We start from the raw sequence: 15,811 nt of genomic DNA, 5'->3' as shown, positions 1-15,811 counted from the left end.
AAAATCGGTGCTGTGTACGAACGGTTGTGTATTTTTTTTTCACAACCCTGCGTAATCTTACCCGAGTTACGTTAAATATTGGTTGCGTAAAGAGTTTTCTTCAATAAGAGGTTACGATTTCACGTCAATTCCCGCCAAGCACCCCGTTTCACAACAGTTGTGTACATAAATTTACCACGTGACTTGAGACAGCCAATCAGCTGTCATAAAAGTTTTACGCAAACTTTTGATATCCAAAATGGAGAGTGCCAAGGAATTGCTTTGCGATTGGGGGTTCGAGTCACGTCAGCCGTCAAAAATTTTGAGGGTAAGTGTGATTTTTGGAAGTATTTTTAATAAGAAAGTGTAATGTAGATTGTGATGGATCCGAGTGTGGTCGAATGTGGAATTAAGTAAGCTTGCTTTAGCTACAGATCTAACGTTAGAGAGCACTGAGTTGGATCGACAGTGCATGACTGAGACTGAGTGCGAGTGGTGCGTGTGCGATTGATTGGCTACCGCGTATACAGGCGCCGTACCGGTACCTGGCCTTCTCAGTCCGCAGCTGGTCGGCGATGCGAATTCAGCGGTGCGGTGTTCTACCTACCGCATGGTTGAACGAACCACTTATCCGGTGTACAAGGTTATGAATAACTTTGTCCTGAGTTATACCATGGTCACATTTGTTCTACGGCGGCCGTACGGCGAGTCGAAAACAGTCGTTTTAACATTTTTGTACCAGCTAAATATACCGGTAGGCCTAGGTGGTTTGAACAAAAATGAATAAAACGGCTGTTTTTGACTCGCCGTACGGCCGTCGTACCCGTAGTAGAGCAAATGTGACCAAGCCTATTACTATTAGTAACCCCTGTGTGGTCAAATAATGTGGGTAATGCTTGGCATATTTTCTCTTGTTTTGGGGGGATAGACTCTATGCTTGAAGTTGAAGCCTTAATTGTTTCTAATTCTATCACTGTCACTCAGATCCAATCTAACTTAGATTGAAACTGTGATAGGGCCTATGGGCCTACTAGTAGGGTGTCTGAAGCCACACTGAAAAGTGTCAGCATAAAACAGGCTGATTTAGGGGAAAATATGGCACATATTTTTCGGGATGTTCAGGCTACTAGAAAAATGTGATCTGAATTGATTATTAACTTGTGTTTGGCATGTATGGAAAGAAAAAATTCAGGGGCTTCTTTTGACAGTAAGGACAAGTTTATATGATCATTCTAAATAAGGATTTAGAGATAAATTGCAAACCCTTATTTTTGTGTGTGTTGAGATTGCCATTTCCCCATGCGTTTTCTATGGGAAAATGAAATTTCTGTTTTGCACAATTTTTTCACTTTGTCGCAATTTTTCATTGTGATCTGGTTTCCAAATCTTTATAAAAATCATACCATCAGAAAGAGCATAAAAAATCCTATTTGACTCTTTATGGACAAGTTTTTGGCATTAATACTAAATTTATAACAGCTCTCGGAAGCTAAAAATTTGGATTTGTGTGTGTCCATTTCTTAACTACACAGTCTATGGCAGAAAAATGCTGAAAATTGACCTAATTTCATTCTTCTTTTTTGCAGCCAATAATTGGATTTTTTTCAAAAATGTTACATTTCTGTAGGTCTGAAGGTCATTTCTCTTCAAATTCACAAAGAAAATGTGATATTTTCTTGAAATAAGAAAAATAATTTTTTTCTCCAGCCACCCTATGGGCCTACTAGTCAAGTGTAGAAACAATCAAGGATTCGATTTCAAGCATTAAAGATTCGCCAAAATTCGACATGTGCCGACTAAGTTGGATGTTTTTTCTAGATCAAGTTAGGCTTTTATGCAATATTTTTGGTTCTAAAAATAAATTTCTTTTCAGAAAATGATGTTTGCAGCAATATTTGTTAAATATATTTGTCTATTTTTAATTCATTGCAATGCCATGGTCATTTTATAATTCTATCTCAATAGGTAATAAAATCTTGAAATGAATCGCCATGTTTTACGCCCAACATTCGACATCCCCCACCTTTAATTCGACATTCAAATTAAAGTCAATGCATGCTGCTGAATTGCACCGCATGCGATGTGCAACCCAGAAGTTGCCGAAGCCGTCCGCTCCCGCATTGCAACATCTCTTGATAAATTTGTTTTACTCTAACGTTAGAGTTACAGTTAAAGATGGCATGAATAAAGTAGAAAACTTAAATATGTGGCAATATATTTTGTTACTTGTCATAATTTGGTGAAAATGGCATGGATCTCACTTTACATGTAGCTGTAAAATGTCTTTTAAAGTGATTTTTGTACTTTGTAATTTCAGAGGCCTATGGAGCTGAGTGAGGATGAGGATCCAGTTTTGCAAGATAAAACGACACCAAAACCAAGAAAGGGTCAGAAGCCCCTATGAATTTGTAAGTATTTGTAAGACTATAAATATGAATGTGGGGTGTTAGATCTACATGTATACCGTTTGTAGCTAAATCATTCCATGTACATGATTCAATTGATTGATTGCTTTGACAATTTTTAAATTGTTTTAATGGTTAAGCCTACGGTAAAACATGATGGTGGGCCCCAAGTCTGCGCACCTAACAATTTGAGTTAAGATTTAACATAATTTTTTTCTGATTTCACAAAATATTTTGGTTAGTAATGTTCCTTATATTATAAAGAGTATTAAAGTGTACCCAATTTCTCATTGAAAAATGAAAGAAAATATAGAATTTCCTTGAAAAAACCTTGGGCAGTCATTTTCAGATTGAAAAAAAAATGGTATAACCCCATGTCTGCGCACTCATTCACTTTGCACACGATTCAGGAATTTTTTATGAATACCTGTCTATGTATTGCATGTGTAAAGTTCATGCTTGTTGTGTATCTTTTACTAGAATCGTGCAGATAGGTGGGTGCGCAGACTTGGGAGACCGCGCAGATATGGGGAACTGACCATACTTGTTTACAGATCTTGCCCCATTGATGTTATATGGGTCATAGAGGGCTGTTTGGCTGAGCTATATCAATCAAAATGATGATAATCATAATAGATTTATAAAATTGATTTCTATTCAGGATGTTGAAAGCATCATTTTGAAAGGTAGAAACGGAAGGGGCTTGCTGGAGGCATTAACTCGAGGATGGGTTCTAAACAACAGCGAGAGAATTCAACTCAACCGAGTGTTGGTTAGCCATCTAATTGAAGAGCATTGATGGAAGTAAGTGTATTTGGGGGTTAAATTTGCGCCTATTTCCTCTGCATATCTCTTCGATCAGTCATTACGTCCCCTATAGATTGCTGCACGCTCAAAATTTTTTTTTTTCTCACCTGTTTGAAGCTCAGATTAAAAAGAAGGGAACCTTCACTCATGCCTTGCCATCAACATGAAATAACCTCACTCAAGTGATTAGAAATAGCAGTTCATCTGGCACCCCAGACTTTTGCTTAATTATCCTGAAATGCACCAAGTGAAATTAAAGGGCTAGTCCATCCCAGAAAAAAATCCCTAGATTCAATAGAAAAAAATCAGAATAAAACTGAAAATTTCATCAAAATCTGTTGTAAAATAAGGAAGTAATGACATTTTAGTTTTGCTTATTTTTCACAAAACAGCACAACTCAGTGATATGCAAATGAGAGAGTTGATGTTGTCACTATTTCTTTTTTGTTTTATTGTATGAATAATGTAATATTTCAATTTTCACAGATTTTACAATAAGGCCCCTTTTGGTTGAGCCACAAAACGTTAAAACACTGGCAGTTCCACTTGTTCAGGAAGGAATAAAACTTTGTTTATCATGACAATAAGGAGAAAATTAAAATATTCCATATTGCATGTAACAAAATGCAAAAGAAATAGTGAGTGGCCTACATCATCAGTTGCCTAATTTGTATATCTACCAGGATGTGCATATAATGTAGGTAATTGTTTTGTGAAATTAAGTGAAACTGAAATTTTCTTATTTTACATCTGATTTTGATTAAACTTTCAGTATTATGCTTGTTTAATTTTTCTCTATTTATTCCAATCAACTTTGTATTTGGGTGGACTTGTTTATATGGAGATTTTTGTGTAGGAATTTGCATGGTTAAATTTGTTTAATAATTATTTCTTACAAACTTCAATTCACACTTGTAGTTCACGTATGAAATGCAAGTGCCGGATATCAGCATGATTGTGATTTTGGCAGACGAGATTGGAAGGCCCACTCACTTACATGCAGTCTCAAAAAGTCCAAACCAGCCCAATTTTTCAAGTTTAAACATATTGTTTAAATGGGGATACACTTCATTATCTCTACCTCTTAATATGACTTTACCTCTTTATTCTATTGTACTTCTGATCATATTTTCAGTACATGTTATTAATATTTTTTGGCAAATTTCATCTTTTGCATTTTTAATCAAATCAAATCTTGTTTTGTATATTCAATCTATTTTACACCTATTTTTTGAAAGCCCACCATCACAAGAGAAGGAAATCCTTGCGCACAGCCTTGTGGATCAATTCAAAATTTTGAAGGACATCAACGGAATCACAGGATATGTAAGTATCTTGTATTCTTGTTTTGGGGTGCTGTGGAAGCAAGGATAGCAAACATAAGAAAAGCAACCCGAAACAATAGCCCTTTGATGTAAAACAATGCACTAGTTGAGCTTTCAATTTGGTCTCAAAAGATGCTCGAGACTTGAAAGTATAATCTCTGTGAGCGGCACGGTCAAAAAAATTCGGGCAGCGGAATTACCACAGAAAAGGCAGTGGAGGCCCCCCCCCCCCCCCCGCACTGTTGCCTTTTAAGGAAAAGAGGAGATTAATGGCAGAATTGTTGACTACTGTGGACTGCAGAGCAACCCCTCCAGAATCCTTGAATTATTTATAATCTCTAAAAATCAAATGGTGTGCAAGGCACATTTTGTTTATCTTGACATCCTATCACATAACTTAGCATTGCAGTAAGAAATTGAAGGGTGGCCGTCCGAAAAACAATGTTGTGTCAATTTCTATGTTATTTCGGACAAGGAATTCGTTTTTAACAACAATAAATGGATAAATGCTGTCTTTTAACTTAAAATTTAACCCTTAATTTTTTTTTTTTTGGGGGGGGGGGTCAATTTCCTGTCCGGTAATTTGTTCAAAACTTACTACCTAATCAGCCAAATTCCTGTTGACAAAAAAAAGAAAACCCTTCACCCGATCCCGGGGTGGGGGAGCAGTCAAACATATTGCTGTACACACGCGTGACCAAAAAACGCGTTTAAAGGGGTGTTTTTTTAGTTTTGGACGCGGTCCACGCGTGGACTTGCTAAGGGTATCAAAAACACAGATTTTAAAGAAAAAGGGTGGTTTTGAAAGACTGGTTAATGGTCAATCGCAGGGTCAAACATATTCAGGGTATGTTTTCCCCAAGGCTTTTTTTTAAAGACTAGCCAAACGTGTTTAGGGTATTTTTCCCCACAAGCTTTTTCCCCCGAGATCATATTTTGGCTACAACTTGTTTAGGGGCCAAGATATTTATTTTTAAAATTTATGTATTTATTAATTATATATTTACTACTTTATTTTTTTTTGTGGTGGGGGGGGCAATGGGATTTATATTATTGAAACATTGCAGGCTAATAGCTTGCCAACACAGTTGCAATATGATGCTAAACATGTCATGGTAGTTTCAATAGTTCTGTTAACTAGGAAAAAATAGTTTACTTCGAATTCAAGCACAAAATGTAACTAAACCACCTATTGGGGGTGCAATCCAATATGACATATTTTCTTTTCTGTGTTTGTAAAATGTTGATTTAATCTCATTATGTGTCATTTATTGAGAAGCTGAAAATATATTATTTTATGAAAAGAACATTTTGATCATGACAGAGTAAATTGCCTGCACTTAGTCAACTTTCCCTTGAATCTCATCTGTTCAATACAGGAAGGAACATCCATTGAATATTATTTGGCCGATCTTGATGCAAAGGATCGACCACAGCCTTTCTTGTTGATCCTTGGAGGCACCCGGTGGAAACCGAGCCAGGTTTTGTCATTATCGAGCGTAACACCGTCCAGTGTACATGTACTTCCATCACGCAAGCTATAGATGTCTGCTTTAAGTTAACCTATGTGCTGGATGTTGACTACCACACCCAGTGTTTTCCTGCATGGCAAATGCTCCAGCAATTGGTGTATGAATTGCCTCCCGGTGCTTTGAGTGGTGTTGTCCTGCTCAGCTTTTGAACCTTGCTGGGCAACATCAAGAAGGAATTTTAGTCTGAATAGGCAGCATTCAGTACTAAGGAAGCAAGTAACAGTAGTTTTGTATTAAATAGGCGATTTCTCTTGATTCTCCTTGTTAATGATTAAAGACTTAGACCGTAACCAAAACTGAAATGGACAAATCATATACCATTTGAAAGCTTATAAGCTACTTAACACAGAAAAGCAAGTTTTTTTTCACAAAATGAGCATTTGGGGGTGCGGAACACAAATGCTCATAATTCAAAAGCCAGGTGTCATTACTCTGTTTTGCTTCACAAAATGAGCACTCCCAAATTATGGGGGGGGGGGGGGAATCAGGTTCTGCAGATACATTGAATTATCTGTTCCCATAATAATTTGTCACTTGCTTCCTTTTGACTAAACAGTATTTCATAATTCAAAAGTCAAGAAATATTACTTTTGTTGCTCACATGTCAAGTACGTCTCGTAAAGTAAAAAAAATATTAAAAAAGTTTTGAGAAAGCTGTCACTTCCTTTTTTCAAACCATGACAGAGTATCAATGTGAAAATGACAAAAACTCATCTGGATGGATATCTGGACTAAATTGCAACATATGTGTTGACACACATACAAACAACCTGGTATTGTTTATTTATATTTTTGCAAATGTTTACATTGTTTATGGATGAAAGTTAAATGGAATATGATAGCTAAATGTGAGAGTTATTGGTTATGTCACATCTGGATCAATCAAGGACTTTGAGATGGGGACTGCCTTTTTACTTTCCAGCTCTTGTTATATTTTTGGCTTACGGTATATGAAATTTTCTCATGCAAATTGCCTGTGATCCTCTTCAAGTTATAACAGTCAGGAAGCTTTTGATTTATCACTTCTCCCATTAAAATTGGCTGTTTTCAATGAAAAGAGAATACAGCAAAATTTAAGGGTTATGAACAAGGAAAAACGTATCAACGGGGCCTTAATTCATAATTGATAGGTTAAACATATACGTATTTAACATAGTTTGAGATCAGTCGAAACTGGTTTATATTACTGCAGATGTTTCACTGAAATATTGTTGCCAAGTTGTCTATGTAGTCAAATATCTATTGAAAATTCAACAATGAGAGAAGTCAAACATTGTATAGATATTACTATAAAACGGATTAAGTAGCTGAAAAATTGTTTCACTTTTGTGTCCAACTTCAAATGTCATCAAAATGTATCGATATGTTTAAACATATCTACATATCTATGGAATATGTAAACAGATTACAACCTCACAGTCCATCACCAATAATGCCTTCTTTTCTGAGAGCAACAAGTCCTTCTCAAATATTTGAGTGCATGTCGGATATAGTTCAACCCTAAGAAGACTGGGGAGGGGGGGCTGATTCAGCCCCCCCCCCTCAACATTTTTCGCGATAAATCCGCCGCGCGAATTTTTTTGACCGCGTAACTCGATGACTTTTTACGTTCAAGTCTCTTGCAAAAAAAAAAAAATAGCCCTAAATAGACTGGGCTATTTCGACACCTAAGAAGACGGGGGGGGGGGGCTGTTTCAGCCCCCCCCCCCTTATGATCTTGGCCGTCGATCGCGCGATCGCGACGAAAATTGGCACACGCATTACCCATGGCACTACATACAAAACTATAACATCAAATTCTGTAAAAAATCTCATGTCTCATTAATTATGCTAATTTATGCATAAAATCATAAGTATGCTCTAATTAATAAAATAATGCCCCTGAAATGCTAGTTCTTGTTTCACATACTCTAGATAGGCATCTGATCAAATTTATTTTCAAAAAATTCAGCATCACATTTATTTTCTTATGTATTCTATTGTTTTCTAAATTTCTTATGTATTTCCTGTTTTTCGACTTTTTGTTTTTTATTGTTTTTTTCAATGGAAATTGTCTGGGACATTATTTTGACCATAAAAAAGATGAAATTGATTGATTTTAAGCAGTAAAAGGAAAAATAATGATACATTTATGAATTTGGGATGAAAACACCATTTGCATTGGATCTGTACACAAATTCACGTTTTTGAGTAAATTTGGGTCAGCATGCACTTATGAAATGTTGCGTAATTTCGAAACCACGTACTCGGGGGTCACAATTTTGGTCTCAAAAGTTGCGTGAGTCTTGAAAGTAAAAAGTCAGCAAACGACGCGGTCAAAAAATTTTGCGCGGCGGATTTATCGTGAAAAATGTTGAGGGGGGGGACTGATTCAGCCCCCCCCCAGTCTTTTTAGGGTTAATACTTAGATTGGCATTCTTCATCTCATATTTTTGCTCCATGATGTTAAATGTCTTCATGCCATTTTGGGATTTAAAAAAAATCAGTGATTAATAGTGAATATTTACTTATTATAATGCTAGGCTTGGTGATCAGGAATTGGTTTTCTTCTTGTTTTTATTTTCTATATAAAATGAGAGAAATTATTGGGGAAAAAAATAAAACCATGATATGAGCCCTCTTTCATGAAAATTTATATAGACTGATGTTATTTTTTCAGTATATGAATTGCCTAAGAAAATAAAAATTGATCGTTCAGCAATTGTAAGAGTATAGAGCCCTGTATAGTCTAGAAGCAAAATATAGAAAAATTAAGCACGCTGTCAAATTTGTTTTAAGAACATGCAAGTATATTCAGTAGTATATAAAATTGACCAGAAGCACAGGCTGACTGGATTTGTTGAATTAATAGGGCAAAAATAGTTTATATGCAAATACTCTCAGGAAACAGGATCAGAAAGTGTCAATTATTTTATTTAGAGAAAGGAGTGTTGCGGTATTATTTACTTGTACGGTATTCATTCTACTGACATGTAAATTCAGTGTGAAATTGCTAAATATTCCTTTAAAAATTGTGAAAGTACATGTTTGTATACTTTAAAACCATTGAAATTGGTTAAATTGATTTTATTTACGGTTTGATGTATTGCATGAAAATGTATTTTTGATGCATTTGGAAGAACGTATGGAATTGATTTATGAATGGAAATAAATACTGTACATCATAACACACAATTCTTTATGTCTGTATGTATACATGTATGTGTCAAAGAGTGGCCTGTCTAACACAATTGGTTGTGTAAAATGAAATTTCAACAACTCATGTGTAAGTTTTAAGCAACTACTGTGAAAAGCACCTACACAACCTGGCTGTGTAAAATTATGGTTACACAATTCATGTGTAGAAAATTTACACAACCTGGCTGTGTAAAATTATGGTTACACAATTCATGTGTAGAAAATTTACACAACTGCTACTTAAAAATGTACACAACCCGGGTTGTGTACAGTTTTACACAACCGTTGCTGGGTTCATATATGATGCAGCGGTTGTGTAAGAATTTACACAGGTTGTGTAAGATTTTACACAGCCAGATTAACAGTGCAATAATTAGTAGTTCCACTCTGCGCATGAACAGAAGATTTTGCGCATGATCAGAGGATGGTCATTTGTACTAAAGTGACATGGTGGTTTAAAATCTAATGAGAATAGCACCAACTTCGATGTCTTGATTATTCATATATTCTTTTGAATTGTGTTTTTTCATTCACATCCACAAAAAAAAACAATGCGTCCGTCCACGAATGACTGTTATATTTCACATTTTGCCAAGTACATTGTACAACATCCTGTAATATGCATTCAAAGGAGAAATGCAACAAATACCTTCATAGAGTGTTCGTTGATGTGCTATTCTAGTCACATGGTCTATTCAATTTCTTAATCCCGCTGTGTAAGGCATGCATACGTAATATCTTACTTTGAAATCTGCCTATCATAATTAAAGAAGTGAAAGGTCATTTTAACAAAATTGTCCATGAAGTAACTACGAACTGGTCTATTTTTAAGGAAACCCCATGTTCCTGTAATGTACTGCTGTATGCTGAATGCTAATGGACCCCTACGAAAAACAGCATTGTGCTGATAGGGTGTTCCATCCCACAAGTGGTAAATAAATAAATAAAAAAAATGGAATATGATTGGAGTTACATGTACTAATCTAGCTACATGGGTAGGCAATAGAAAACAACCGATCTCTGAATTAGACATTGATCATTTGATTACTTTGAAATTTGTAATAAGGTAAACAAACTTCAGATACATACAATCAGATTATTCAACGATCTTCTATTGAATCATCGTTTGTTCAACAAATATCAACGGTTGATTACGTTGGCATATCTAATTACTAAACTTCATATACATCATGCTTGTGGCAATGCAGTAATTTGTACTTTTAATTAATTGAGTATACATTAATAATCTAAATTGGACTTCAATGTCGAAGCGATCAATACATTAGGTAAGAGTGTGATTATAAAAGTATCCAGCGACTGAATCTCCAATGCAATACAAAAATTATTTGGATCAAGATCTTACTTATTTTTTACAATTTTTTGTTATAACTGCGAAAATTATATTGCCAGAAACCTCGAGTCATATTGGAAACTCAAGTGGCATTTGAGAGCGAAAAATGTATTACGTGACATTTTAACTCTTTTAGTATTTTTAATGAGTTAAAAAAGACATAAACACCCATCTGATTCTATTTTACGTGCTGTAGTGAGGCACCGAGAGGTTGCTATTATAGCAACCTAGTCGATCTTCCCTTATATTTTACCATATTAACAGTTAACATAGACGACTATAGACGAAGTGCTTGTGGGAATCTTCAAAATGGTAAGAATTAATTTGAAATATATCTTGATTTTTATACAGTTTACAAACTTAAATATTATTTGTGTCTTGCTGACCAAGCATACTTTGAGTAATTGATTATTATTGATTGTTGCATATACACTCTGTTCTTTTATTCAATTTGATAATTAACAATACAAATAAAGATAATTAAAACAAATCTATAGAACAAATACAACGGGAACATAGCTCTTTGAGGAGATGCGGGTCTACCGAAGGGTTCTCGGTGAGTTAAAATGCATTATTTTTTTGGTCCCAGACATGCCAGAGGGATGGGAGAATGTGAAATTATAAGAACAAAAATTGCATGACTCCACTTGGGTACCAATTTACTGATTAAGAATATCTAATTAGGGCCATTTTCTTTCCATAAGAAAATTATCTAAAAATTATTTTTTTAACCACAGAGTGGAAAACGTTTCCTTTTCTGGAGGTTCATATCTTCCTCCGTTTCTTGCTTATTGATTGGTATGTATTAATGCCTTTTTATATATTTTTTTAGGTTTTAATAATCCAGTTGAATTTCTATCTAAATTTTGATTTTACATAATTGTCGTTGTCTTTATTAAATTAAGTCAAACGTATAAAATTCAATTCAATCACACATTCTTTTGGGGTTCAGTTATATCTGATCTGAAAAAATATCGTAATTCAGCTAGATTAAATTCAATACATTACGGGGACTATTATCAACCCAGAATTAAAATTGAAATAAAGTATTAAGTAGATGATGTGATGTAATGAGCAAATCAATTTGTGAAAAACAAAAGCAATACAAGTTGTAGATCTAAAATGGATTGCCTATTATTCGCTTTTTATAATTAAAATGACGTAAGGATTAGCAACAAAAAGGCATTTGCGGGCAAAATCTCTTAAAGTACGCGACTATATGACTTTTGTCATACATGAAGAATGCTAATTTCGTTATGACGAAGTTCATCTGCAGAAAATTCATTGAAATCATTGGATACCCAATTATCATTTTCTCTTCACTAGACTATTTTTCCTTTGGCATTTTCCACTGCTTGATTTAATAGCCTGAACTTGGCTAATAAGTTGTATTCAAAGACGCCCCATAAAGTCGTGATCTAGAGAGATATCGAAGTATTCTAATTTACCTTTTGGCTATCACAGCCCACCTCGTGATAGGTGAAACAATCAAGACATGCTGCACTGACGATTCAAAGCAGAACTACACCTTGCCAATGTTCATCGAGTGTAAGAAGAAAGAGAATCCAAACGGACAGATGTTACAGACCATTCCAAAGATCATCCCTGCTTTATCTTACTCTCGAGGGTGTAATGAGAGAGAAAATACACTGAATATACCACCTGGGAATAGGATGTGCAAATTTCCAGGTATTTGTATGACATGTATGGTGTGCTTAAAAAAAGGAGTTAACAGTGATGAGCCACAGCCATGATGAATAGCATGAATTCGAGTATTGAACAAATAAAACTGTCCGCGTTTCCTATCCAGCAAAGGGCAGCTGAACAATTTTCAAGGGGGAAGGGGCGGTGCTGGGATACACATCCAGAGTATTACAATTGATACTTATTTTCCAATTTTTGTACAAGAAAAGTGTATGACGATATACGATAATTATGGAAATTATTGGCATTTTTTTCCTGTAATTAATTGAACGAACGTATTGACACGGAACAAACGATTTTTAAGAATCGTCCCCGTTTTAAGATTTGAAATAATTTTTTTTTCAAATGTTTTTGTGTTCTGGATCTCCAGACTAGATTTAGATTATTAAAATGAAACATAACCATTTAAACACTCTCTTTGCATTATTAACAAAAATGACTTTGATAAGTTATTCATAGATTGGCATTTGAGCATAATGAGTTTATTCATCCATTACAGACTGTTACCAACACCCTTGTGACAACGGCTGGTGTGAGGAGACTATTACGGGTTACACGTGCCATTGTTCAACTGGATACACAGGAACACTTTGTGATCAAAGTGAGGGAATGAGTGGTGGCGATACATGTAATAGTCCCGACCTTTCGTTTGAGGACGCGGACGCTTATTTACAACGGTCGTTGACTTTGGAAGGGACTTTTTGGGCCCGTCATTATGGTCGTAAAACTCAGTCCTGCAATGCAAATTGTGTGACATGAGATTTTTTTTCGTTTCGCATCTGCGACGGAAACATTCAATATGCGTTTCGTGTGCAAAATTCTGGTTGCTACTATGGTAACAGCGATTTATCCGATTGAGGACGACTTTCCAAAGCCACATTTGACTCCTCCTAGAGCTCGAGAGGCCGCCCGGGGGGCCCACTTCCATTGATTAGTGGATACCAGTAGCGACCACCCGTAAAAGGGGACAGAGTGGGCAGGTACGTTACGTATATAGGCCTATGTAACGTTATAAGGGTGTCAAAACGATGTTTAAAATGCTAAAATAAGGGATATATATTCAATACTTGTAGGGTTTCACAAGCCAAATACTTGTTAAGAGATGCATTTTCATAATCTGGAAAAGAATTGCTTCCCTTGTTTAGCATGTTTAGGGTACTTTTCGAAACCCCATGGCCGTGCCTGGTATCCACTCATCAATGGAAGTGGTCCCCCGGAATTTGAATCTAATCCCCATTTCTGGGGAATGTAAAACATAATGCCCCTCACATCGTGTGCGAGAGGCATATCGTTTGTGTATAAGGAGTAAACAAAAGAAACAAAGAAACAAAAGAAACAAAAGGAAACGAGTTCAAAGGTATCGCATATGATGTGTACATATACGCATGCGAAATGTTCGGCTGGAGAGGTTGATCTTATCCATGAAATAAATTGCCAGTGATCCACCAATAATCCACATTAAATGTAATATCGATTCGATGGACTGTAATGATATATATTTAAGCCTTCATTCAGTAAGTTTTTCCTCACTCAATATGTTCTCGATTTGTTTGAAAAACCACTTTCTTCTCCATGTCATAAATCTATTTTAGGTTCTGCATTTTGAATATCTCCAGCCATCAGTCGTAATATACATGCATGTATGCGGTACGGGTGTCGCGGAAAGGGATTTTGCACACGAAAAGCAGATTTGTAGGGCCTGTAACCCCCCTGTTACACAAAGCTTAGCATTGATCGTAGAGCAGTTTTCTACGTTTGATTCTATTGACTGTAATGCACAATCAATCTTAAAAATCAAGTGTATGATTAAGCGTTAACTTTTGTGTTAGGGGACCCTAATACTAGCGTCCGTGATGATTGCGAAAGGTCCCAAGTAATAGCAATAATGAGGAGTTTTTACTTCCACGACACGCAACGGATTAAAAAACGTGGTAGATAAAGATGTGTGTCAAATGACAATGAACAGCTGGTACATGTAAGTCTTGATAGTAAATTTGTGAACCGGAACAAATAGTTTCAGAGCTGACCCGAAAACTTACAAGCATGTCGTCTGTCGAGAGTCCCAGACGAAACAGCTATTTGGATTCACAAAATTTGGACATAGACTTCTCGGTTGTCTTTTGTCATGAATCAGTCGCGGGTTGTGGAAGCGAAAACTCCAAAATGGCGATGACTATGATCATTACGTCACTACTAAGAATCGTCATTATGATTAAGAAATAATAACTTGTTGTTACTTTATTCCATTGTTAAGAAATGAATTGATTAGATGTTCCTTACATTCTTCTTGTAAAGGCCTGGTCACACCGCCACCGCCAGAACTGTACCGGAGCGTTCCTTGAGCGGTGACAAAATTCATCTCAGCTCGTTACAGTTCACCATAGTTTAACAGAAGTTGGTCCCCGTTAAGGCAACACAGTAAACGCTCGGCCACTGCTAACGGTCCCTCCTACGGCTCCGAAAGTCTTGAGCACCGTCAAAGTTTGGCACCGCTAAACACAAGTTAGTGGACGCTTTTGTCTGCTAGGCCAACGCAGAAATCTTGAACGCTGGACCACCGCTTCTTCGCAAGCGTTGCCCCGACGGTGATTAAACGTTGCAAACACTTTGGCGGAGCAGTTGCAAGCGTTTTACGAGCGGGAACGGAATTGCTGGAACCGTGTCTGCCGTTGAGGAACTTTGGTTTTGCGTTGGTATGGAGCTGTCGGGGCGGGACCAGAATACAAACGGAGAGAAATGGACCAGGAACCGTTTTAGAATCTATCAGAACTACTATCAAAGCGATCCGTTCAGCTCCGTAGTAAAGAGCGGTATGCCACTTAACCAATATTACACCCCCACCGAGCCTACGCCCGCATGCGAAGAACGCCCCGCTCTATCAACGCTCGCTTCACCGCTAAATCAACCATTTTACCGCTCGCTAGGGTAAACGAACGCTAAAGCAACGTCGGCTTCAGTGGTGCACCGCTAAGGCAACACCTGTTTTTTTTTCATTTTGTCTCACCTGCTGACGGCGGCGTCAACATCAAATCTTAACCTGAGGTTAAGTTTTTGAAATGACATCATAACTTAGAAAGTATATGGACCTAGTTCATGAAACTTGGCCATAAGGTTAATCAAGTATTACTGAACATCCTATTAGAGTTTCATGTCACATGACCAAGGTCAAAGGTCATTTAGGGTCAATGAACTTAGACCATGTTGGGGGAATCAACATCAAAATCTTAACCTGAGGTTAAGTTTTTGAAATGTCATCATAACTTAGAAAATATATGGACCTAGTTCATTAAACTTGGACATAAGGTTGATCAAGTATCACCAAACATCCTGCATGAGTTTCACGTCACATGACCAAGGTCAAAGGTCATTTAGGGTCAATGAACTTTGGCCGATTTGGGGGTATCTGTTGAATTACAATCAAAACTTTAAAAGTTTTTTGATCTGATTCATGAAACTTGGACATAATAGTAATCAAGTATCACTAAACATCCTGTGCAAGTTTAAGGTCACATGATCAAGGTCAAAGGTCAT

At 36.4% G+C, this 15,811-nt stretch overlaps 1 long non-coding RNA gene across 1 annotated transcript; it reads left to right on the top strand.

Moving 5' to 3' along the window:
• Nucleotides 1-7,467, top strand: LOC121416117. The gene is made up of 5 exons (XR_005970101.1): nt 1-307; nt 2,297-2,387; nt 3,046-3,188; nt 4,430-4,517; nt 5,896-7,467. It is a non-coding gene; the product is annotated as an uncharacterized LOC121416117 (long non-coding RNA).
• Nucleotides 7,468-15,811: the final 8,344 nt, after the last annotated feature.

The sequence above is a fragment of the Lytechinus variegatus genome, chromosome 5 (genome assembly GCF_018143015.1).
Source record: "Lytechinus variegatus isolate NC3 chromosome 5, Lvar_3.0, whole genome shotgun sequence".
NCBI classification, from domain to species: domain Eukaryota; kingdom Metazoa; phylum Echinodermata; class Echinoidea; order Temnopleuroida; family Toxopneustidae; genus Lytechinus; species Lytechinus variegatus.
This window is presented reverse-complemented; position numbering and strand designations above follow the sequence as displayed.